The sequence below is a fragment of the Sturnus vulgaris genome, chromosome 21 (genome assembly GCF_052056855.1).
Source record: "Sturnus vulgaris isolate bStuVul1 chromosome 21, bStuVul1.hap1, whole genome shotgun sequence".
In the NCBI taxonomy this organism is placed as follows: domain Eukaryota; kingdom Metazoa; phylum Chordata; class Aves; order Passeriformes; family Sturnidae; genus Sturnus; species Sturnus vulgaris.
This window is the reverse complement of record NC_142263.1, coordinates 11818894-11843707: the sequence shown is the minus strand read 5'-3', so window position 1 is coordinate 11843707 and position 24814 is coordinate 11818894.

Below are 24814 nucleotides of genomic sequence, written 5' to 3'. Positions count from 1 at the left end.
GACAATGTGCCAGGACAGAGACGTGTTCTACATTGTCCCTTCTCGTCATCCAGTTTGTGCCTCTGCTGCTTCTGCTGTTAGGAATCGCTCCTTGAAAGACGAGCGAGAGCGTCTTTCTGGGTGCATTGCACTGAGTGAGTGCTCGCTAGGGACTTTGCACTCGGAGCCAAGGCAACAGGGCGTGCTTGTCCGCAGAACTGAGAGCGCGCTGTTGGGCAGAGCTGAAACTGACCGCTGCAGTTCAGCTCTCTCCGGACGGCAGACGCCGAAGAACGAAGCCGCTTGCGAGCGGCGCAGTGCAGCGAAGAGCACACGAGCAGCCAAAGAGCTCCTTCACAATCGCTTTCACTTCTCAGTGCTCTTGCTGCTTGGAAAAGCAGCACACAGCCGTTGCACGCCAGGGCGAAAGCTGGGGCAGTGCCCGTCCTCACTCCTTCGCTGTGCTGTACTCCTTGCAGCTAGAGCGAAGCGAGAAGGACGCGAGGACGAAGAAGGCGTTCTTAAAGTAGCCCCTTGTCAGCAGCCCTGAAAGGGCGCATAACACACGGCGTCTCGCTGCCCTCCGTTCTACATACTCGCGTCTCCCTTTGCCGACTTGCAAAAGTTGCTACCAGAGCAGAGGCGGCCAGATTGAAGAGGCTGTGCTTAGGTTCACCTTCTCCTTACTGCACGTAAGCCACGTCCAGCTCCTCGCTGCACTCTGGATTTCCCTTCTCCGCGGCACTTAGCGTGGTGCTGTGTGTGTGCAACTCGGCGCCTAGAAGCGACCGCCAATGCTTTCAGAGCGGGCTGCAAGGGAACCAAGGAGCAGCACAAGCAGCAGTGCTTCAGCTTGCTCCTTCCGACTGCTAAGGGCACTTGGGAAGGCAAGCGAGAGTCAACCACCTTCCTCTCCTAGTAGCCTCTAACGTGGTGCACACAAGCACGGCACTTAGCCGCTTCGTTCACCGCCCTCGCCCACGCCTGGCTCCGCTTTCACTTGCCGGCGGCCAGAAGCCGCCGCAGGGGCGCCACATACCCAGCAGTGTGCCGGCAGCCAAGCGCTCGAGAACGCTGCTTCTGCCCAAGCCCGCCTAGGGCGTGCACCTTTGTTCTCAGAGCTCCGTGTACCAGTCTGCCTTTCTCGCAGTTCGAATGGAAATCGAAAGCTTTTCGCCTACGCCCTTCACAGAGATCCGTTGCTAGGACGAGAATGTCTCGTGGCCGGAGCTCGCCCCCGCCGCGAGGAAGCTGCTCTTAGCACCGCGTTGCAGGGACACGTCTCGCTTCTTGACTTCGTGCTTAGCGCTCTCCGAATTCGCCGCTAGCTCCGCGGTCGGTCTCAGCTTCAAGTAGCTGCGCTCGCAGTACATAGAGCTTCGCAAGGACCGAAGACCCGGAGGGACGTATCGCACACGACAATGTGCCAGGACAGAGACGTGTTCTACATTGTCCCTTCTCGTCATCCTGTTTGTGCCTCTGCTGCTTCTGCTGTTAGGAATCGCTCCTTGAAAGACGAGCGAGAGCGTCTTTCTGGGTGCATTGCACTGAGTGAGTGCTCGCTAGGGACTTTGCACTCGGAGCCAAGGCAACAGGGCGTGCTTGTCCGCAGAACTGAGAGCGCGCTGTTGGGCAGAGCTGAAACTGACCGCTGCAGTTCAGCTCTCTCCGGACGGCAGACGCCGAAGAACGAAGCCGCTTGCGAGCGGCGCAGTGCAGCGAAGAGCACACGAGCAGCCAAAGAGCTCCTTCACAATCGCTTTCACTTCTCAGTGCTCTTGCTGCTTGGAAAAGCAGCACACAGCCGTTGCACGCCAGGGCGAAAGCTGGGGCAGTGCCCGTCCTCACTCCTTCGCTGTGCTGTACTCCTTGCAGCTAGAGCGAAGCGAGAAGGACGCGAGGACGAAGAAGGCGTTCTTAAAGTAGCCCCTTGTCAGCAGCCCTGAAAGGGCGCATAACACACGGCGTCTCGCTGCCCTCCGTTCTACATACTCGCGTCTCCCTTTGCCGACTTGCAAAAGTTGCTACCAGAGCAGAGGCGGCCAGATTGAAGAGGCTGTGCTTAGGTTCACCTTCTCCTTACTGCACGTAAGCCACGTCCAGCTCCTCGCTGCACTCTGGATTTCCCTTCTCCGCGGCACTTAGCGTGGTGCTGTGTGTGTGCAACTCGGCGCCTAGAAGCGACCGCCAATGCTTTCAGAGCGGGCTGCAAAGGAACCAAGGAGCAGCACAAGCAGCAGTGCTTCAGCTTGCTCCTTCCGACTGCTAAGGGCACTTGGGAAGGCAAGCGAGAGTCAACCACCTTCCTCTCCTAGTAGCCTCTAACGTGGTGCACACAAGCACGGCACTTAGCCGCTTCGTTCACCGCCCTCGCCCACGCCTGGCTCCGCTTTCACTTGCCGGCGGCCAGAAGCCGCCGCAGGGGCGCCACATACCCAGCAGTGTGCCGGCAGCCAAGCGCTCGAGAACGCTGCTTCTGCCCAAGCCCGCCTAGGGCGTGCACCTTTGTTCTCAGAGCTCCGTGTACCAGTCTGCCTTTCTCGCAGTTCGAATGGAAATCGAAAGCTTTTCGCCTACGCCCTTCACAGAGATCCGTTGCTAGGACGAGAATGTCTCGTGGCCGGAGCTCGCCCCCGCCGCGAGGAAGCTGCTCTTAGCACCGCGTTGCAGGGACACGTCTCGCTTCTTGACTTCGTGCTTAGCGCTCTCCGAATTCGCCGCTAGCTCCGCGGTCGGTCTCAGCTTCAAGTAGCTGCGCTCGCAGTACATAGAGCTTCGCAAGGACCGAAGACCCGGAGGGACGTATCGCACACGACAATGTGCCAGGACAGAGACGTGTTCTACATTGTCCCTTCTCGTCATCCTGTTTGTGCCTCTGCTGCTTCTGCTGTTAGGAATCGCTCCTTGAAAGACGAGCGAGAGCGTCTTTCTGGGTGCATTGCACTGAGTGAGTGCTCGCTAGGGACTTTGCACTCGGAGCCAAGGCAACAGGGCGTGCTTGTCCGCAGAACTGAGAGCGCGCTGTTGGGCAGAGCTGAAACTGACCGCTGCAGTTCAGCTCTCTCCGGACGGCAGACGCCGAAGAACGAAGCCGCTTGCGAGCGGCGCAGTGCAGCGAAGAGCACACGAGCAGCCAAAGAGCTCCTTCACAATCGCTTTCACTTCTCAGTGCTCTTGCTGCTTGGAAAAGCAGCACACAGCCGTTGCACGCCAGGGCGAAAGCTGGGGCAGTGCCCGTCCTCACTCCTTCGCTGTGCTGTACTCCTTGCAGCTAGAGCGAAGCGAGAAGGACGCGAGGACGAAGAAGGCGTTCTTAAAGTAGCCCCTTGTCAGCAGCCCTGAAAGGGCGCATAACACACGGCGTCTCGCTGCCCTCCGTTCTACATACTCGCGTCTCCCTTTGCCGACTTGCAAAAGTTGCTACCAGAGCAGAGGCGGCCAGATTGAAGAGGCTGTGCTTAGGTTCACCTTCTCCTTACTGCACGTAAGCCACGTCCAGCTCCTCGCTGCACTCTGGATTTCCCTTCTCCGCGGCACTTAGCGTGGTGCTGTGTGTGTGCAACTCGGCGCCTAGAAGCGACCGCCAATGCTTTCAGAGCGGGCTGCAAGGGAACCAAGGAGCAGCACAAGCAGCAGTGCTTCAGCTTGCTCCTTCCGACTGCTAAGGGCACTTGGGAAGGCAAGCGAGAGTCAACCACCTTCCTCTCCTAGTAGCCTCTAACGTGGTGCACACAAGCACGGCACTTAGCCGCTTCGTTCACCGCCCTCGCCCACGCCTGGCTCCGCTTTCACTTGCCGGCGGCCAGAAGCCGCCGCAGGGGCGCCACATACCCAGCAGTGTGCCGGCAGCCAAGCGCTCGAGAACGCTGCTTCTGCCCAAGCCCGCCTAGGGCGTGCACCTTTGTTCTCAGAGCTCCGTGTAACAGTCTGCCTTTCTCGCAGTTCGAATGGAAATCGAAAGCTTTTCGCCTACGCCCTTCACAGAGATCCGTTGCTAGGACGAGAATGTCTCGTGGCCGGAGCTCGCCCCCGCCGCGAGGAAGCTGCTCTTAGCACCGCGTTGCAGGGACACGTCTCGCTTCTTGACTTCGTGCTTAGCGCTCTCCGAATTCGCTGCTAGCTCCGCGGTCGGTCTCAGCTTCAAGTAGCTGCGCTCGCAGTACATAGAGCTTCGCAAGGACCGAAGACCCGGAGGGACGTATCGCACACGACAATGTGCCAGGACAGAGACGTGTTCTACATTGTCCCTTCTCGTCATCCAGTTTGTGCCTCTGCTGCTTCTGCTGTTAGGAATCGCTCCTTGAAAGACGAGCGAGAGCGTCTTTCTGGGTGCATTGCACTGAGTGAGTGCTCGCTAGGGACTTTGCACTCGGAGCCAAGGCAACAGGGCGTGCTTGTCCGCAGAACTGAGAGCGCGCTGTTGGGCAGAGCTGAAACTGACCGCTGCAGTTCAGCTCTCTCCGGACGGCAGACGCCGAAGAACGAAGCCGCTTGCGAGCGGCGCAGTGCAGCGAAGAGCACACGAGCAGCCAAAGAGCTCCTTCACAATCGCTTTCACTTCTCAGTGCTCTTGCTGCTTGGAAAAGCAGCACACAGCCGTTGCACGCCAGGGCGAAAGCTGGGGCAGTGCCCGTCCTCACTCCTTCGCTGTGCTGTACTCCTTGCAGCTAGAGCGAAGCGAGAAGGACGCGAGGACGAAGAAGGCGTTCTTAAAGTAGCCCCTTGTCAGCAGCCCTGAAAGGGCGCATAACACACGGCGTCTCGCTGCCCTCCGTTCTACATACTCGCGTCTCCCTTTGCCGACTTGCAAAAGTTGCTACCAGAGCAGAGGCGGCCAGATTGAAGAGGCTGTGCTTAGGTTCACCTTCTCCTTACTGCACGTAAGCCACGTCCAGCTCCTCGCTGCACTCTGGATTTCCCTTCTCCGCGGCACTTAGCGTGGTGCTGTGTGTGTGCAACTCGGCGCCTAGAAGCGACCGCCAATGCTTTCAGAGCGGGCTGCAAAGGAACCAAGGAGCAGCACAAGCAGCAGTGCTTCAGCTTGCTCCTTCCGACTGCTAAGGGCACTTGGGAAGGCAAGCGAGAGTCAACCACCTTCCTCTCCTAGTAGCCTCTAACGTGGTGCACACAAGCACGGCACTTAGCCGCTTCGTTCACCGCCCTCGCCCACGCCTTGCTCCGCTTTCACTTGCCGGCGGCCAGAAGCCGCCGCAGGGGCGCCACATACCCAGCAGTGTGCCGGCAGCCAAGCGCTCGAGAACGCTGCTTCTGCCCAAGCCCGCCTAGGGCGTGCACCTTTGTTCTCAGAGCTCCGTGTAACAGTCTGCCTTTCTCGCAGTTCGAATGGAAATCGAAAGCTTTTCGCCTACGCCCTTCACAGAGATCCGTTGCTAGGACGAGAATGTCTTGTGGCCGGAGCTCGCCCCCGCCGCGAGGAAGCTGCTCTTAGCACCGCGTTGCAGGGACACGTCTCGCTTCTTGACTTCGTGCTTAGCGCTCTCCGAATTCGCTGCTAGCTCCGCGGTCGGTCTCAGCTTCAAGTAGCTGCGCTCGCAGTACATAGAGCTTCGCAAGGACCGAAGACCCGGAGGGACGTATCGCACACGACAATGTGCCAGGACAGAGACGTGTTCTACATTGTCCCTTCTCGTCATCCAGTTTGTGCCTCTGCTGCTTCTGCTGTTAGGAATCGCTCCTTGAAAGACGAGCGAGAGCGTCTTTCTGGGTGCATTGCACTGAGTGAGTGCTCGCTAGGGACTTTGCACTCGGAGCCAAGGCAACAGGGCGTGCTTGTCCGCAGAACTGAGAGCGCGCTGTTGGGCAGAGCTGAAACTGACCGCTGCAGTTCAGCTCTCTCCGGACGGCAGACGCCGAAGAACGAAGCCGCTTGCGAGCGGCGCAGTGCAGCGAAGAGCACACGAGCAGCCAAAGAGCTCCTTCACAATCGCTTTCACTTCTCAGTGCTCTTGCTGCTTGGAAAAGCAGCACACAGCCGTTGCACGCCAGGGCGAAAGCTGGGGCAGTGCCCGTCCTCACTCCTTCGCTGTGCTGTACTCCTTGCAGCTAGAGCGAAGCGAGAAGGACGCGAGGACGAAGAAGGCGTTCTTAAAGTAGCCCCTTGTCAGCAGCCCTGAAAGGGCGCATAACCCACGGCGTCTCGCTGCCCTCCGTTCTACATACTCGCGTCTCCCTTTGCCGACTTGCAAAAGTTGCTACCAGAGCAGAGGCGGCCAGATTGAAGAGGCTGTGCTTAGGTTCACCTTCTCCTTACTGCACGTAAGCCACGTCCAGCTCCTCGCTGCACTCTGGATTTCCCTTCTCCGCGGCACTTAGCGTGGTGCTGTGTGTGTGCAACTCGGCGCCTAGAAGCGACCGCCAATGCTTTCAGAGCGGGCTGCAAGGGAACCAAGGAGCAGCACAAGCAGCAGTGCTTCAGCTTGCTCCTTCCGACTGCTAAGGGCACTTGGGAAGGCAAGCGAGAGTCAACCACCTTCCTCTCCTAGTAGCCTCTAACGTGGTGCACACAAGCACGGCACTTAGCCGCTTCGTTCACCGCCCTCGCCCACGCCTGGCTCCGCTTTCACTTGCCGGCGGCCAGAAGCCGCCGCAGGGGCGCCACATACCCAGCAGTGTGCCGGCAGCCAAGAGCTCGAGAACGCTGCTTCTGCCCAAGCCCGCCTCGGGCGTGCACCTTTGTTCTCAGAGCTCCGTGTAACAGTCTGCCTTTCTCGCAGTTCGAATGGAAATCGAAAGCTTTTCGCCTACGCCCTTCACAGAGATCCGTTGCTAGGACGAGAATGTCTCGTGGCCGGAGCTCGCCCCCGCCGCGAGGAAGCTGCTCTTAGCACCGCGTTGCAGGGACACGTCTCGCTTCTTGACTTCGTGCTTAGCGCTCTCCGAATTCGCCGCTAGCTCCGCGGTCCGTCTCAGCTTCAAGTAGCAGCGCTCGCAGTACATAGAGCTTCGCAAGGACCGAAGACCCGGAGGGACGTATCGCACACGACAATGTGCCAGGACAGAGACGTGTTCTACATTGTCCCTTCTCGTCATCCAGTTTGTGCCTCTGCTGCTTCTGCTGTTAGGAATCGCTCCTTGAAAGACGAGCGAGAGCGTCTTTCTGGGTGCATTGCACTGAGTGAGTGCTCGCTAGGGACTTTGCACTCGGAGCCAAGGCAACAGGGCGTGCTTGTCCGCAGAACTGAGAGCGCGCTGTTGGGCAGAGCTGAAACTGACCGCTGCAGTTCAGCTCTCTCCGGACGGCAGACGCCGAAGAACGAAGCCGCTTGCGAGCGGCGCAGTGCAGCGAAGAGCACACGAGCAGCCAAAGAGCTCCTTCACAATCGCTTTCACTTCTCAGTGCTCTTGCTGCTTGGAAAAGCAGCACACAGCCGTTGCACGCCAGGGCGAAAGCTGGGGCAGTGCCCGTCCTCACTCCTTCGCTGTGCTGTACTCCTTGCAGCTAGAGCGAAGCGAGAAGGACGCGAGGACGAAGAAGGCGTTCTTAAAGTAGCCCCTTGTCAGCAGCCCTGAAAGGGCGCATAACACACGGCGTCTCGCTGCCCTCCGTTCTACATACTCGCGTCTCCCTTTGCCGACTTGCAAAAGTTGCTACCAGAGCAGAGGCGGCCAGATTGAAGAGGCTGTGCTTAGGTTCACCTTCTCCTTACTGCACGTAAGCCACGTCCAGCTCCTCGCTGCACTCTGGATTTCCCTTCTCCGCGGCACTTAGCGTGGTGCTGTGTGTGTGCAACTCGGCGCCTAGAAGCGACCGCCAATGCTTTCAGAGCGGGCTGCAAAGGAACCAAGGAGCAGCACAAGCAGCAGTGCTTCAGCTTGCTCCTTCCGACTGCTAAGGGCACTTGGGAAGGCAAGCGAGAGTCAACCACCTTCCTCTCCTAGTAGCCTCTAACGTGGTGCACACAAGCACGGCACTTAGCCGCTTCGTTCACCGCCCTCGCCCACGCCTGGCTCCGCTTTCACTTGCCGGCGGCCAGAAGCCGCCGCAGGGGCGCCACATACCCAGCAGTGTGCCGGCAGCCAAGCGCTCGAGAACGCTGCTTCTGCCCAAGCCCGCCTAGGGCGTGCACCTTTGTTCTCAGAGCTCCGTGTAACAGTCTGCCTTTCTCGCAGTTCGAATGGAAATCGAAAGCTTTTCGCCTACGCCCTTCACAGAGATCCGTTGCTAGGACGAGAATGTCTTGTGGCCGGAGCTCGCCCCCGCCGCGAGGAAGCTGCTCTTAGCACCGCGTTGCAGGGACACGTCTCGCTTCTTGACTTCGTGCTTAGCGCTCTCCGAATTCGCTGCTAGCTCCGCGGTCGGTCTCAGCTTCAAGTAGCTGCGCTCGCAGTACATAGAGCTTCGCAAGGACCGAAGACCCGGAGGGACGTATCGCACACGACAATGTGCCAGGACAGAGACGTGTTCTACATTGTCCCTTCTCGTCATCCAGTTTGTGCCTCTGCTGCTTCTGCTGTTAGGAATCGCTCCTTGAAAGACGAGCGAGAGCGTCTTTCTGGGTGCATTGCACTGAGTGAGTGCTCGCTAGGGACTTTGCACTCGGAGCCAAGGCAACAGGGCGTGCTTGTCCGCAGAACTGAGAGCGCGCTGTTGGGCAGAGCTGAAACTGACCGCTGCAGTTCAGCTCTCTCCGGACGGCAGACGCCGAAGAACGAAGCCGCTTGCGAGCGGCGCAGTGCAGCGAAGAGCACACGAGCAGCCAAAGAGCTCCTTCACAATCGCTTTCACTTCTCAGTGCTCTTGCTGCTTGGAAAAGCAGCACACAGCCGTTGCACGCCAGGGCGAAAGCTGGGGCAGTGCCCGTCCTCACTCCTTCGCTGTGCTGTACTCCTTGCAGCTAGAGCGAAGCGAGAAGGACGCGAGGACGAAGAAGGCGTTCTTAAAGTAGCCCCTTGTCAGCAGCCCTGAAAGGGCGCATAACACACGGCGTCTCGCTGCCCTCCGTTCTACATACTCGCGTCTCCCTTTGCCGACTTGCAAAAGTTGCTACCAGAGCAGAGGCGGCCAGATTGAAGAGGCTGTGCTTAGGTTCACCTTCTCCTTACTGCACGTAAGCCACGTCCAGCTCCTCGCTGCACTCTGGATTTCCCTTCTCCGCGGCACTTAGCGTGGTGCTGTGTGTGTGCAACTCGGCGCCTAGAAGCGACCGCCAATGCTTTCAGAGCGGGCTGCAAGGGAACCAAGGAGCAGCACAAGCAGCAGTGCTTCAGCTTGCTCCTTCCGACTGCTAAGGGCACTTGGGAAGGCAAGCGAGAGTCAACCACCTTCCTCTCCTAGTAGCCTCTAACGTGGTGCACACAAGCACGGCACTTAGCCGCTTCGTTCACCGCCCTCGCCCACGCCTGGCTCCGCTTTCACTTGCCGGCGGCCAGAAGCCGCCGCAGGGGCGCCACATACCCAGCAGTGTGCCGGCAGCCAAGAGCTCGAGAACGCTGCTTCTGCCCAAGCCCGCCTAGGGCGTGCACCTTTGTTCTCAGAGCTCCGTGTAACAGTCTGCCTTTCTCGCAGTTCGAATGGAAATCGACAGCTTTTCGCCTACGCCCTTCACAGAGATCCGTTGCTAGGACGAGAATGTCTTATGGCCGGAGCTCGCCCCCGCCGCGAGGAAGCTGCTCTTAGCACCGCGTTGCAGGGACACGTCTCGCTTCTTGACTTCGTGCTTAGCGCTCTCCGAATTCGCTGCTAGCTCCGCGGTCCGTCTCAGCTTCAAGTAGCTGCGCTCGCAGTACATAGAGCTTCGCAAGGACCGAAGACCCGGAGGGACGTATCGCACACGACAATGTGCCAGGACAGAGACGTGTTCTACATTGTCCCTTCTCGTCATCCAGTTTGTGCCTCTGCTGCTTCTGCTGTTAGGAATCGCTCCTTGAAAGACGAGCGAGAGCGTCTTTCTGGGTGCATTGCACTGAGTGAGTGCTCGCTAGGGACTTTGCACTCGGAGCCAAGGCAACAGGGCGTGCTTGTCCGCAGAACTGAGAGCGCGCTGTTGGGCAGAGCTGAAACTGACCGCTGCAGTTCAGCTCTCTCCGGACGGCAGACGCCGAAGAACGAAGCCGCTTGCGAGCGGCGCAGTGCAGCGAAGAGCACACGAGCAGCCAAAGAGCTCCTTCACAATCGCTTTCACTTCTCAGTGCTCTTGCTGCTTGGAAAAGCAGCACACAGCCGTTGCACGCCAGGGCGAAAGCTGGGGCAGTGCCCGTCCTCACTCCTTCGCTGTGCTGTACTCCTTGCAGCTAGAGCGAAGCGAGAAGGACGCGAGGACGAAGAAGGCGTTCTTAAAGTAGCCCCTTGTCAGCAGCCCTGAAAGGGCGCATAACACACGGCGTCTCGCTGCCCTCCGTTCTACATACTCGCGTCTCCCTTTGCCGACTTGCAAAAGTTGCTACCAGAGCAGAGGCGGCCAGATTGAAGAGGCTGTGCTTAGGTTCACCTTCTCCTTACTGCACGTAAGCCACGTCCAGCTCCTCGCTGCACTCTGGATTTCCCTTCTCCGCGGCACTTAGCGTGGTGCTGTGTGTGTGCAACTCGGCGCCTAGAAGCGACCGCCAATGCTTTCAGAGCGGGCTGCAAAGGAACCAAGGAGCAGCACAAGCAGCAGTGCTTCAGCTTGCTCCTTCCGACTGCTAAGGGCACTTGGGAAGGCAAGCGAGAGTCAACCACCTTCCTCTCCTAGTAGCCTCTAACGTGGTGCACACAAGCACGGCACTTAGCCGCTTCGTTCACCGCCCTCGCCCACGCCTGGCTCCGCTTTCACTTGCCGGCGGCCAGAAGCCGCCGCAGGGGCGCCACATACCCAGCAGTGTGCGGGCAGCCAAGAGCTCGAGAACGCTGCTTCTGCCCAAGCCCGCCTAGGGCGTGCACCTTTGTTCTCAGAGCTCCGTGTAACAGTCTGCCTTTCTCGCAGTTCGAATGGAAATCGAAAGCTTTTCGCCTACGCCCTTCACAGAGATCCGTTGCTAGGACGAGAATGTCTCGTGGCCGGAGCTCGCCCCCGCCGCGAGGAAGCTGCTCTTAGCACCGCGTTGCAGGGACACGTCTCGCTTCTTGACTTCGTGCTTAGCGCTCTCCGAATTCGCCGCTAGCTCCGCGGTCCGTCTCAGCTTCAAGTAGCTGCGCTCGCAGTACATAGAGCTTCGCAAGGACCGAAGACCCGGAGGGACGTATCGCACACGACAATGTGCCAGGACAGAGACGTGTTCTACATTGTCCCTTCTCGTCATCCAGTTTGTGCCTCTGCTGCTTCTGCTGTTAGGAATCGCTCCTTGAAAGACGAGCGAGAGCGTCTTTCTGGGTGCATTGCACTGAGTGAGTGCTCGCTAGGGACTTTGCACTCGGAGCCAAGGCAACAGGGCGTGCTTGTCCGCAGAACTGAGAGCGCGCTGTTGGGCAGAGCTGAAACTGACCGCTGCAGTTCAGCTCTCTCCGGACGGCAGACGCCGAAGAACGAAGCCGCTTGCGAGCGGCGCAGTGCAGCGAAGAGCACACGAGCAGCCAAAGAGCTCCTTCACAATCGCTTTCACTTCTCAGTGCTCTTGCTGCTTGGAAAAGCAGCACACAGCCGTTGCACGCCAGGGCGAAAGCTGGGGCAGTGCCCGTCCTCACTCCTTCGCTGTGCTGTACTCCTTGCAGCTAGAGCGAAGCGAGAAGGACGCGAGGACGAAGAAGGCGTTCTTAAAGTAGCCCCTTGTCAGCAGCCCTGAAAGGGCGCATAACACACGGCGTCTCGCTGCCCTCCGTTCTACATACTCGCGTCTCCCTTTGCTGACTTGCAAAAGTTGCTACCAGAGCAGAGGCGGCCAGATTGAAGAGGCTGTGCTTAGGTTCACCTTCTCCTTACTGCACGTAAGCCACGTCCAGCTCCTCGCTGCACTCTGGATTTCCCTTCTCCGCGGCACTTAGCGTGGTGCTGTGTGTGTGCAACTCGGCGCCTAGAAGTGACCGCCAATGCTTTCAGAGCGGGCTGCAAGGGAACCAAGGAGCAGCACAAGCAGCAGTGCTTCAGCTTGCTCCTTCCGACTGCTAAGGGCACTTGGGAAGGCAAGCGAGAGTCAACCACCTTCCTCTCCTAGTAGCCTCTAACGTGGTGCACACAAGCACGGCACTTAGCCGCTTCGTTCACCGCCCTCGCCCACGCCTGGCTCCGCTTTCACTTGCCGGCGGCCAGAAGCCGCCGCAGGGGCGCCACATACCCAGCAGTGTGCCGGCAGCCAAGCGCTCGAGAACGCTGCTTCTGCCCAAGCCCGCCTAGGGCGTGCACCTTTGTTCTCAGAGCTCCGTGTAACAGTCTGCCTTTCTCGCAGTTCGAATGGAAATCGAAAGCTTTTCGCCTACGCCCTTCACAGAGATCCGTTGCTAGGACGAGAATGTCTCGTGGCCGGAGCTCGCCCCCGCCGCGAGGAAGCTGCTCTTAGCACCGCGTTGCAGGGACACGTCTCGCTTCTTGACTTCGTGCTTAGCGCTCTCCGAATTCGCCGCTAGCTCCGCGGTCCGTCTCAGCTTCAAGTAGCTGCGCTCGCAGTACATAGAGCTTCGCAAGGACCGAAGACCCGGAGGGACGTATCGCACACGACAATGTGCCAGGACAGAGACGTGTTCTACATTGTCCCTTCTCGTCATCCAGTTTGTGCCTCTGCTGCTTCTGCTGTTAGGAATCGCTCCTTGAAAGACGAGCGAGAGCGTCTTTCTGGGTGCATTGCACTGAGTGAGTGCTCGCTAGGGACTTTGCACTCGGAGCCAAGGCAACAGGGCGTGCTTGTCCGCAGAACTGAGAGCGCGCTGTTGGGCAGAGCTGAAACTGACCGCTGCAGTTCAGCTCTCTCCGGACGGCAGACGCCGAAGAACGAAGCCGCTTGCGAGCGGCGCAGTGCAGCGAAGAGCACACGAGCAGCCAAAGAGCTCCTTCACAATCGCTTTCACTTCTCAGTGCTCTTGCTGCTTGGAAAAGCAGCACACAGCCGTTGCACGCCAGGGCGAAAGCTGGGGCAGTGCCCGTCCTCACTCCTTCGCTGTGCTGTACTCCTTGCAGCTAGAGCGAAGCGAGAAGGACGCGAGGACGAAGAAGGCGTTCTTAAAGTAGCCCCTTGTCAGCAGCCCTGAAAGGGCGCATAACACACGGCGTCTCGCTGCCCTCCGTTCTACATACTCGCGTCTCCCTTTGCTGACTTGCAAAAGTTGCTACCAGAGCAGAGGCGGCCAGATTGAAGAGGCTGTGCTTAGGTTCACCTTCTCCTTACTGCACGTAAGCCACGTCCAGCTCCTCGCTGCACTCTGGATTTCCCTTCTCCGCGGCACTTAGCGTGGTGCTGTGTGTGGGCAACTCGGCGCCTAGAAGTGACCGCCAATGCTTTCAGAGCGGGCTGCAAGGGAACCAAGGAGCAGCACAAGCAGCAGTGCTTCAGCTTGCTCCTTCCGACTGCTAAGGGCACTTGGGAAGGCAAGCGAGAGTCAACCACCTTCCTCTCCTAGTAGCCTCTAACGTGGTGCACACAAGCACGGCACTTAGCCGCTTCGTTCACCGCCCTCGCCCACGCCTGGCTCCGCTTTCACTTGCCGGCGGCCAGAAGCCGCCGCAGGGGCGCCACATACCCAGCAGTGTGCCGGCAGCCAAGCGCTCGAGAACGCTGCTTCTGCCCAAGCCCGCCTAGGGCGTGCACCTTTGTTCTCAGAGCTCCGTGTAACAGTCTGCCTTTCTCGCAGTTCGAATGGAAATCGAAAGCTTTTCGCCTACGCCCTTCACAGAGATCCGTTGCTAGGACGAGAATGTCTCGTGGCCGGAGCTCGCCCCCGCCGCGAGGAAGCTGCTCTTAGCACCGCGTTGCAGGGACACGTCTCGCTTCTTGACTTCGTGCTTAGCGCTCTCCGAATTCGCTGCTAGCTCCGCGGTCGGTCTCAGCTTCAAGTAGCTGCGCTCGCAGTACATAGAGCTTCGCAAGGACCGAAGACCCGGAGGGACGTATCGCACACGACAATGTGCCAGGACAGAGACGTGTTCTACATTGTCCCTTCTCGTCATCCAGTTTGTGCCTCTGCTGCTTGTGCTGTTAGGAATCGCTCCTTGAAAGACGAGCGAGAGCGTCTTTCTGGGTGCATTGCACTGAGTGAGTGCTCGCTAGGGACTTTGCACTCGGAGCCAAGGCAACAGGGCGTGCTTGTCCGCAGAACTGAGAGCGCGCTGTTGGGCAGAGCTGAAACTGACCGCTGCAGTTCAGCTCTCTCCGGACGGCAGACGCCGAAGAACGAAGCCGCTTGCGAGCGGCGCAGTGCAGCGAAGAGCACACGAGCAGCCAAAGAGCTCCTTCACAATCGCTTTCACTTCTCAGTGCTCTTGCTGCTTGGAAAAGCAGCACACAGCCGTTGCACGCCAGGGCGAAAGCTGGGGCAGTGCCCGTCCTCACTCCTTCGCTGTGCTGTACTCCTTGCAGCTAGAGCGAAGCGAGAAGGACGCGAGGACGAAGAAGGCGTTCTTAAAGTAGCCCCTTGTCAGCAGCCCTGAAAGGGCGCATAACACACGGCGTCTCGCTGCCCTCCGTTCTACATACTCGCGTCTCCCTTTGCCGACTTGCAAAAGTTGCTACCAGAGCAGAGGCGGCCAGATTGAAGAGGCTGTGCTTAGGTTCACCTTCTCCTTACTGCACGTAAGCCACGTCCAGCTCCTCGCTGCACTCTGGATTTCCCTTCTCCGCGGCACTTAGCGTGGTGCTGTGTGTGTGCAACTCGGCGCCTAGAAGCGACCGCCAATGCTTTCAGAGCGGGCTGCAAAGGAACCAAGGAGCAGCACAAGCAGCAGTGCTTCAGCTTGCTCCTTCCGACTGCTAAGGGCACTTGGGAAGGCAAGCGAGAGTCAACCACCTTCCTCTCCTAGTAGCCTCTAACGTGGTGCACACAAGCACGGCACTTAGCCGCTTCGTTCACCGCCCTCGCCCACGCCTGGCTCCGCTTTCACTTGCCGGCGGCCAGAAGCCGCCGCAGGGGCGCCACATACCCAGCAGTGTGCCGGCAGCCAAGCGCTCGAGAACGCTGCTTCTGCCCAAGCCCGCCTAGGGCGTGCACCTTTGTTCTCAGAGCTCCGTGTAACAGTCTGCCTTTCTCGCAGTTCGAATGGAAATCGAAAGCTTTTCGCCTACGCCCTTCACAGAGATCCGTTGCTAGGACGAGAATGTCTCGTGGCCGGAGCTCGCCCCCGCCGCGAGGAAGCTGCTCTTAGCACCGCGTTGCAGGGACACGTCTCGCTTCTTGACTTCGTGCTTAGCGCTCTCCGAATTCGCTGCTAGCTCCGCGGTCCGTCTCAGCTTCAAGTAGCTGCGCTCGCAGTACATAGAGCTTCGCAAGGACCGAAGACCCGGAGGGACGTATCGCACACGACAATGTGCCAGGACAGAGACGTGTTCTACATTGTCCCTTCTCGTCATCCAGTTTGTGCCTCTGCTGCTTCTGCTGTTAGGAATCGCTCCTTGAAAGACGAGCGAGAGCGTCTTTCTGGGTGCATTGCACTGAGTGAGTGCTCGCTAGGGACTTTGCACTCGGAGCCAAGGCAACAGGGCGTGCTTGTCCGCAGAACTGAGAGCGCGCTGTTGGGCAGAGCTGAAACTGACCGCTGCAGTTCAGCTCTCTCCGGACGGCAGACGCCGAAGAACGAAGCCGCTTGCGAGCGGCGCAGTGCAGCGAAGAGCACACGAGCAGCCAAAGAGCTCCTTCACAATCGCTTTCACTTCTCAGTGCTCTTGCTGCTTGGAAAAGCAGCACACAGCCGTTGCACGCCAGGGCGAAAGCTGGGGCAGTGCCCGTCCTCACTCCTTCGCTGTGCTGTACTCCTTGCAGCTAGAGCGAAGCGAGAAGGACGCGAGGACGAAGAAGGCGTTCTTAAAGTAGCCCCTTGTCAGCAGCCCTGAAAGGGCGCATAACACACGGCGTCTCGCTGCCCTCCGTTCTACATACTCGCGTCTCCCTTTGCCGACTTGCAAAAGTTGCTACCAGAGCAGAGGCGGCCAGATTGAAGAGGCTGTGCTTAGGTTCACCTTCTCCTTACTGCACGTAAGCCACGTCCAGCTCCTCGCTGCACTCTGGATTTCCCTTCTCCGCGGCACTTAGCGTGGTGCTGTGTGTGTGCAACTCGGCGCCTAGAAGCGACCGCCAATGCTTTCAGAGCGGGCTGCAAGGGAACCAAGGAGCAGCACAAGCAGCAGTGCTTCAGCTTGCTCCTTCCGACTGCTAAGGGCACTTGGGAAGGCAAGCGAGAGTCAACCACCTTCCTCTCCTAGTAGCCTCTAACGTGGTGCACACAAGCACGGCACTTAGCCGCTTCGTTCACCGCCCTCGCCCACGCCTGGCTCCGCTTTCACTTGCCGGCGGCCAGAAGCCGCCGCAGGGGCGCCACATACCCAGCAGTGTGCCGGCAGCCAAGCGCTCGAGAACGCTGCTTCTGCCCAAGCCCGCCTAGGGCGTGCACCTTTGTTCTCAGAGCTCCGTGTAACAGTCTGCCTTTCTCGCAGTTCGAATGGAAATCGAAAGCTTTTCGCCTACGCCCTTCACAGAGATCCGTTGCTAGGACGAGAATGTCTCGTGGCCGGAGCTCGCCCCCGCCGCGAGGAAGCTGCTCTTAGCACCGCGTTGCAGGGACACGTCTCGCTTCTTGACTTCGTGCTTAGCGCTCTCCGAATTCGCCGCTAGCTCCGCGGTCCGTCTCAGCTTCAAGTAGCTGCGCTCGCAGTACATAGAGCTTCGCAAGGACCGAAGACCCGGAGGGACGTATCGCACACGACAATGTGCCAGGACAGAGACGTGTTCTACATTGTCCCTTCTCGTCATCCAGTTTGTGCCTCTGCTGCTTCTGCTGTTAAGAATCGCTCCTTGAAAGACGAGCGAGAGCGTCTTTCTGGGTGCATTGCACTGAGTGAGTGCTCGCTAGGGACTTTGCACTCGGAGCCAAGGCAACAGGGCGTGCTTGTCCGCAGAACTGAGAGCGCGCTGTTGGGCAGAGCTGAAACTGACCGCTGCAGTTCAGCTCTCTCCGGACGGCAGACGCCGAAGAACGAAGCCGCTTGCGAGCGGCGCAGTGCAGCGAAGAGCACACGAGCAGCCAAAGAGCTCCTTCACAATCGCTTTCACTTCTCAGTGCTCTTGCTGCTTGGAAAAGCAGCACACAGCCGTTGCACGCCAGGGCGAAAGCTGGGGCAGTGCCCGTCCTCACTCCTTCGCTGTGCTGTACTCCTTGCAGCTAGAGCGAAGCGAGAAGGACGCGAGGACGAAGAAGGCGTTCTTAAAGTAGCCCCTTGTCAGCAGCCCTGAAAGGGCGCATAACACACGGCGTCTAGCTGCCCTCCGTTCTACATACTCGCGTCTCCCTTTGCCGACTTGCAAAAGTTGCTACCAGAGCAGAGGCGGCCAGATTGAAGAGGCTGTGCTTAGGTTCACCTTCTCCTTACTGCACGTAAGCCACGTCCAGCTCCTCGCTGCACTCTGGATTTCCCTTCTCCGCGGCGCTTAGCGTGGTGCTGTGTGTGTGCAACTCGGCGCCTAGAAGCGACCGCCAATGCTTTCAGAGCGGGCTGCAAGGGAACCAAGGAGCAGCACAAGCAGCAGTGCTTCAGCTTGCTCCTTCCGACTGCTAAGGGCACTTGGGAAGGCAAGCGAGAGTCAACCACCTTCCTCTCCTAGTAGCCTCTAACGTGGTGCACACAAGCACGGCACTTAGCCGCTTCGTTCACCGCCCTCGCCCACGCCTGGCTCCGCTTTCACTTGCCGGCGGCCAGAAGCCGCCGCAGGGGCGCCACATACCCAGCAGTGTGCCGGCAGCCAAGCGCTCGAGAACGCTGCTTCTGCCCAAGCCCGCCTAGGGCGTGCACCTTTGTTCTCAGAGCTCCGTGTAACAGTCTGCCTTTCTCGCAGTTCGAATGGAAATCGAAAGCTTTTCGCCTACGCCCTTCACAGAGATCCGTTGCTAGGACGAGAATGTCTCGTGGCCGGAGCTCGCCCCCGCCGCGAGGAAGCTGCTCTTAGCACCGCGTTGCAGGGACACGTCTCGCTTCTTGACTTCGTGCTTAGCGCTCTCCGAATTCGCTGCTAGCTCCGCGGTCCGTCTCAGCTTCAAGTAGCTGCGCTCGCAGTACATAGAGCTTCGCAAGGACCGAAGACCCGGAGGGACGTATCGCACACGACAATGTGCCAGGACAGAGACGTGTTCTACATTGTCCCTTCTCGTCATCCAGTTTGTGCCTCTGCTGCTTCTGCTGTTAGGAATCGCTCCTTGAAAGACGAGCGAGAGCGTCTTTCTGGGTGCATTGCACTGAGTGAGTGCTCGCTAGGGACTTTGCACTCGGAGCCAAGGCAACAGGGCGTGCTTGTCCGCAGAACTGAGAGCGCGCTGTTGGGCAGAGCTGAAACTGACCGCTGCAGTTCAGCTCTCTCCGGACGGCAGACGCCGAAGAACGAAGCCGCTTGCGAGCGGCGCAGTGCAGCGAAGAGCACACGAGCAGCCAAAGAGCTCCTTCACAATCGCTTTCACTTCTCAGTGCTCTTGCTGCTTGGAAAAGCAGCACACAGCCGTTGCACGCCAGGGCGAAAGCTGGGGCAGTGCCCGTCCTCACTCCTTCGCTGTGCTGTACTCCTTGCAGCTAGAGCGAAGCGAGAAGGACGCGAGGACGAAGAAGGCGTTCTTAAAGTAGCCCCTTGTCAGCAGCCCTGAAAGGGCGCATAACACACGGCGTCTCGCTGCCCTCCGTTCTACATACTCGCGTCTCCCTTTGCCGACTTGCAAAAGTTGCTACCAGAGCAGAGGCGGCCAGATTGAAGAGGCTGTGCTTAGGTTCACCTTCTCCTTACTGCACGTAAGCCACGTCCAGCTCCTCGCTGCACTCTGGATTTCCCTTCTCCGCGGCACTTAGCGTGGTGCTGTGTGTGTGCAACTCGGCGCCTAGAAGCGACCGCCAATGCTTTCAGAGCGGGCTGCAAGGGAACCAAGGAGCAGCACAAGCAGCAGTGCTTCAGCTTGCTCCTTCCGACTGCTAAGGGCACTTGGGAAGGCAAGCGAGAGTCAACCACCTTCCTCTCCTAGTAGCCTCTAACGTGGTGCACACAAGCACGGCACTTAGCCGCTTCGTTCACCGCCCTCGCCCACGCCTGGCTCCGCTTTCACTTGCCGGCGGCCAGAAGCCGCCGCAGGGGCGCCACATACCCAGCAGTGTGCCGGCAGCCAAGCGCTCGAGAACGCTGCTTCTGCCCAAGCCCGCCTAGGGCGTGCACCTTTGTTCTCAGAGCTCCGTGTAACAGTCTGCCTTTCTCGCAGTTCGAATGGAAATCGAAAGCTTTTCGCCTACGCCCTTCACAGAGATCCGTTGCTAGGACGAGAATGTCTCGTGGCCGGAGCTCGCCCCCGCCGCGAGGAAGCTGCTCTTAGCACCGCGTTGCAGGGACACGTCTCGCTTCTTGACTTCGTGCTTAGCGCTCTCCGAATTCGCCGCTAGCTCCGCGGTCCGTCTCAGCTTCAAGTAGCTGCGCTCGCAGTACATAGAGCTTCGCAAGGACCGAAGACCCGGAGGGACGTATCGCACACGACAATGTGCCAGGACAGAGACGTGTTCTACATTGTCCCTTCTCGTCATCCAGTTTGTGCCTCTGCTGCTTCTGCTGTTAAGAATCGCTCCTTGAAAGACGAGCGAGAGCGTCTTTCTGGGTGCATTGCACTGAGTGAGTGCTCGCTAGGGACTTTGCACTCGGAGCCAAGGCAACAGGGCGTGCTTGTCCGCAGAACTGAGAGCGCGCTGTTGGGCAGAGCTGAAACTGACCGCTGCAGTTCAGCTCTCTCCGGACGGCAGACGCCGAAGAACGAAGCCGCTTGCGAGCGGCGCAGTGCAGCGAAGAGCACACGAGCAGCCAAAGAGCTCCTTCACAATCGCTTTCACTTCTCAGTGCTCTTGCTGCTTGGAAAAGCAGCACACAGCCGTTGCACGCCAGGGCGAAAGCTGGGGCAGTGCCCGTCCTCACTCCTTCGCTGTGCTGTACTCCTTGCAGCTAGAGCGAAGCGAGAAGGACGCGAGGACGAAGAAGGCGTTCTTAAAGTAGCCCCTTGTCAGCAGCCCTGAAAGGGCGCATAACACACGGCGTCTCGCTGCCCTCCGTTCTACATACTCGCGTCTCCCTTTGCCGACTTGCAAAAGTTGCTACCAGAGCAGAGGCGGCCAGATTGAAGAGGCTGTGCTTAGGTTCACCTTCTCCTTACTGCACGTAAGCCACGTCCAGCTCCTCGCTGCACTCTGGATTTCCCTTCTCCGCGGCACTTAGCGTGGTGCTGTGTGTGTGCAACTCGGCGCCTAGAAGCGACCGCCAATGCTTTCAGAGCGGGCTGCAAGGGAACCAAGGAGCAGCACAAGCAGCAGTGCTTCAGCTTGCTCCTTCCGACTGCTAAGGGCACTTGGGAAGGCAAGCGAGAGTCAACCACCTTCCTCTCCTAGTAGCCTCTAACGTGGTGCACACAAGCACGGCACTTAGCCGCTTCGTTCACCGCCCTCGCCCACGCCTGGCTCCGCTTTCACTTGCCGGCGGCCAGAAGCCGCCGCAGGGGCGCCACATACCCAGCAGTGTGCCGGCAGCCAAGAGCTCGAGAACGCTGCTTCTGCCCAAGCCCGCCTAGGGCGTGCACCTTTGTTCTCAGAGCTCCGTGTAACAGTCTGCCTTTCTCGCAGTTCGAATGGAAATCGACAGCTTTTCGCCTACGCCCTTCACAGAGATCCGTTGCTAGGACGAGAATGTCTTATGGCCGGAGCTCGCCCCCGCCGCGAGGAAGCTGCTCTTAGCACCGCGTTGCAGGGACACGTCTCGCTTCTTGACTTCGTGCTTAGCGCTCTCCGAATTCGCTGCTAGCTCCGCGGTCCGTCTCAGCTTCAAGTAGCTGCGCTCGCAGTACATAGAGCTTCGCAAGGACCGAAGACCCGGAGGGACGTATCGCACACGACAATGTGCCAGGACAGAGACGTGTTCTACATTGTCCCTTCTCGTCATCCAGTTTGTGCCTCTGCTGCTTCTGCTGTTAGGAATCGCTCCTTGAAAGACGAGCGAGAGCGTCTTTCTGGGTGCATTGCACTGAGTGAGTGCTCGCTAGGGACTTTGCACTCGGAGCCAAGGCAACAGGGCGTGCTTGTCCGCAGAACTGAGAGCGCGCTGTTGGGCAGAGCTGAAACTGACCGCTGCAGTTCAGCTCTCTCCGGACGGCAGACGCCGAAGAACGAAGCCGCTTGCGAGCGGCGCAGTGCAGCGAAGAGCACACGAGCAGCCAAAGAGCTCCTTCACAATCGCTTTCACTTCTCAGTGCTCTTGCTGCTTGGAAAAGCAGCACACAGCCGTTGCACGCCAGGGCGAAAGCTGGGGCAGTGCCCGTCCTCACTCCTTCGCTGTGCTGTACTCCTTGCAGCTAGAGCGAAGCGAGAAGGACGCGAGGACGAAGAAGGCGTTCTTAAAGTAGCCCCTTGTCAGCAGCCCTGAAAGGGCGCATAACACACGGCGTCTCGCTGCCCTCCGTTCTACATACTCGCGTCTCCCTTTGCCGACTTGCAAAAGTTGCTACCAGAGCAGAGGCGGCCAGATTGAAGAGGCTGTGCTTAGGTTCACCTTCTCCTTACTGCACGTAAGCCACGTCCAGCTCCTCGCTGCACTCTGGATTTCCCTTCTCCGCGGCACTTAGCGTGGTGCTGTGTGTGTGCAACTCGGCGCCTAGAAGCGACCGCCAATGCTTTCAGAGCGGGCTGCAAAGGAACCAAGGAGCAGCACAAGCAGCAGTGCTTCAGCTTGCTCCTTCCGACTGCTAAGGGCACTTGGGAAGGCAAGCGAGAGTCAACCACCTTCCTCTCCTAGTAGCCTCTAACGTGGTGCACACAAGCACGGCACTTAGCCGCTTCGTTCACCGCCCTCGCCCACGCCTGGCTCCGCTTTCACTTGCCGGCGGCCAGAAGCCGCCGCAGGGGCGCCACATACCCAGCAGTGTGCCGGCAGCCAAGCGCTCGAGAACGCTGCTTCTGCCCAAGCCCGCCTAGGGCGTGCACCTTTGTTCTCAGAGCTCCGTGTAACAGTCTGCCTTTCTCGCAGTTCGAATGGAAATCGAAAGCTTTTCGCCTACGCCCTTCACAGAGATCCGTTGCTAGGACGAGAATGTCTCGTGGCCGGAGCTCGCCCCCGCCGCGAGGAAGCTGCTCTTAGCACCGCGTTGCAGGGACACGTCTCGCTTCTTGACTTCGTGCTTAGCGCTCTCCGAATTCGCTGCTAGCTCCGCGGTCCGTCTCAGCTTCAAGTAGCTGCGCTCGCAGTACATAGAGCTTCGCAAGGACCGAAGACCCGGAGGGACGTATCGCACACGACAATGTGCCAGGACAGAGACGTGTTCTACATTGTCCCTTCTCGTCATCCAGTTTGTGCCTCTGCTGCTTCTGCTGTTAGGAATCGCTCCTTGAAAGACGAGCGAGAGCGTCTTTCTGGGTGCATTGCACTGAGTGAGTGCTCGCTAGGGACTTTGCACTCGGAGCCAAGGCAACAGGGCGTGCTTGTCCGCAGAACTGAGAGCGCGCTGTTGGGCAGAGCTGAAACTGACCGCTGCAGTTCAGCTCTCTCCGGACGGCAGACGCCGAAGAACGAAGCCGCTTGCGAGCGGCGCAGTGCAGCGAAGAGCACACGAGCAGCCAAAGAGCTCCTTCACAATCGCTTTCACTTCTCAGTGCTCTTGCTGCTTGGAAAAGCAGCACACAGCCGTTGCACGCCAGGGCGAAAGCTGGGGCAGTGCCCGTCCTCACTCCTTCGCTGTGCTGTACTCCTTGCAGCTAGAGCGAAGCGAGAAGGACGCGAGGACGAAGAAGGCGTTCTTAAAGTAGCCCCTTGTCAGCAGCCCTGAAAGGGCGCATAACACACGGCGTCTCGCTGCCCTCCGTTCTACATACTCGCGTCTCCCTTTGCCGACTTGCAAAAGTTGCTACCAGAGCAGAGGCGGCCAGATTGAAGAGGCTGTGCTTAGGTTCACCTTCTCCTTACTGCACGTAAGCCACGTCCAGCTCCTCGCTGCACTCTGGATTTCCCTTCTCCGCGGCACTTAGCGTGGTGCTGTGTGTGTGCAACTCGGCGCCTAGAAGCGACCGCCAATGCTTTCAGAGCGGGCTGCAAGGGAACCAAGGAGCAGCACAAGCAGCAGTGCTTCAGCTTGCTCCTTCCGACTGCTAAGGGCACTTGGGAAGGCAAGCGAGAGTCAACCACCTTCCTCTCCTAGTAGCCTCTAACGTGGTGCACACAAGCACGGCACTTAGCCGCTTCGTTCACCGCCCTCGCCCACGCCTGGCTCCGCTTTCACTTGCCGGCGGCCAGAAGCCGCCGCAGGGGCGCCACATACCCAGCAGTGTGCCGGCAGCCAAGCGCTCGAGAACGCTGCTTCTGCCCAAGCCCGCCTAGGGCGTGCACCTTTGTTCTCAGAGCTCCGTGTAACAGTCTGCCTTTCTCGCAGTTCGAATGGAAATCGAAAGCTTTTCGCCTACGCCCTTCACAGAGATCCGTTGCTAGGACGAGAATGTCTCGTGGCCGGAGCTCGCCCCCGCCGCGAGGAAGCTGCTCTTAGCACCGCGTTGCAGGGACACGTCTCGCTTCTTGACTTCGTGCTTAGCGCTCTCCGAATTCGCCGCTAGCTCCGCGGTCCGTCTCAGCTTCAAGTAGCTGCGCTCGCAGTACATAGAGCTTCGCAAGGACCGAAGACCCGGAGGGACGTATCGCACACGACAATGTGCCAGGACAGAGACGTGTTCTACATTGTCCCTTCTCGTCATCCAGTTTGTGCCTCTGCTGCTTCTGCTGTTAAGAATCGCTCCTTGAAAGACGAGCGAGAGCGTCTTTCTGGGTGCATTGCACTGAGTGAGTGCTCGCTAGGGACTTTGCACTCGGAGCCAAGGCAACAGGGCGTGCTTGTCCGCAGAACTGAGAGCGCGCTGTTGGGCAGAGCTGAAACTGACCGCTGCAGTTCAGCTCTCTCCGGACGGCAGACGCCGAAGAACGAAGCCGCTTGCGAGCGGCGCAGTGCAGCGAAGAGCACACGAGCAGCCAAAGAGCTCCTTCACAATCGCTTTCACTTCTCAGTGCTCTTGCTGCTTGGAAAAGCAGCACACAGCCGTTGCACGCCAGGGCGAAAGCTGGGGCAGTGCCCGTCCTCACTCCTTCGCTGTGCTGTACTCCTTGCAGCTAGAGCGAAGCGAGAAGGACGCGAGGACGAAGAAGGCGTTCTTAAAGTAGCCCCTTGTCAGCAGCCCTGAAAGGGCGCATAACACACGGCGTCTAGCTGCCCTCCGTTCTACATACTCGCGTCTCCCTTTGCCGACTTGCAAAAGTTGCTACCAGAGCAGAGGCGGCCAGATTGAAGAGGCTGTGCTTAGGTTCACCTTCTCCTTACTGCACGTAAGCCACGTCCAGCTCCTCGCTGCACTCTGGATTTCCCTTCTCCGCGGCGCTTAGCGTGGTGCTGTGTGTGTGCAACTCGGCGCCTAGAAGCGACCGCCAATGCTTTCAGAGCGGGCTGCAAGGGAACCAAGGAGCAGCACAAGCAGCAGTGCTTCAGCTTGCTCCTTCCGACTGCTAAGGGCACTTGGGAAGGCAAGCGAGAGTCAACCACCTTCCTCTCCTAGTAGCCTCTAACGTGGTGCACACAAGCACGGCACTTAGCCGCTTCGTTCACCGCCCTCGCCCACGCCTGGCTCCGCTTTCACTTGCCGGCGGCCAGAAGCCGCCGCAGGGGCGCCACATACCCAGCAGTGTGCCGGCAGCCAAGCGCTCGAGAACGCTGCTTCTGCCCAAGCCCGCCTAGGGCGT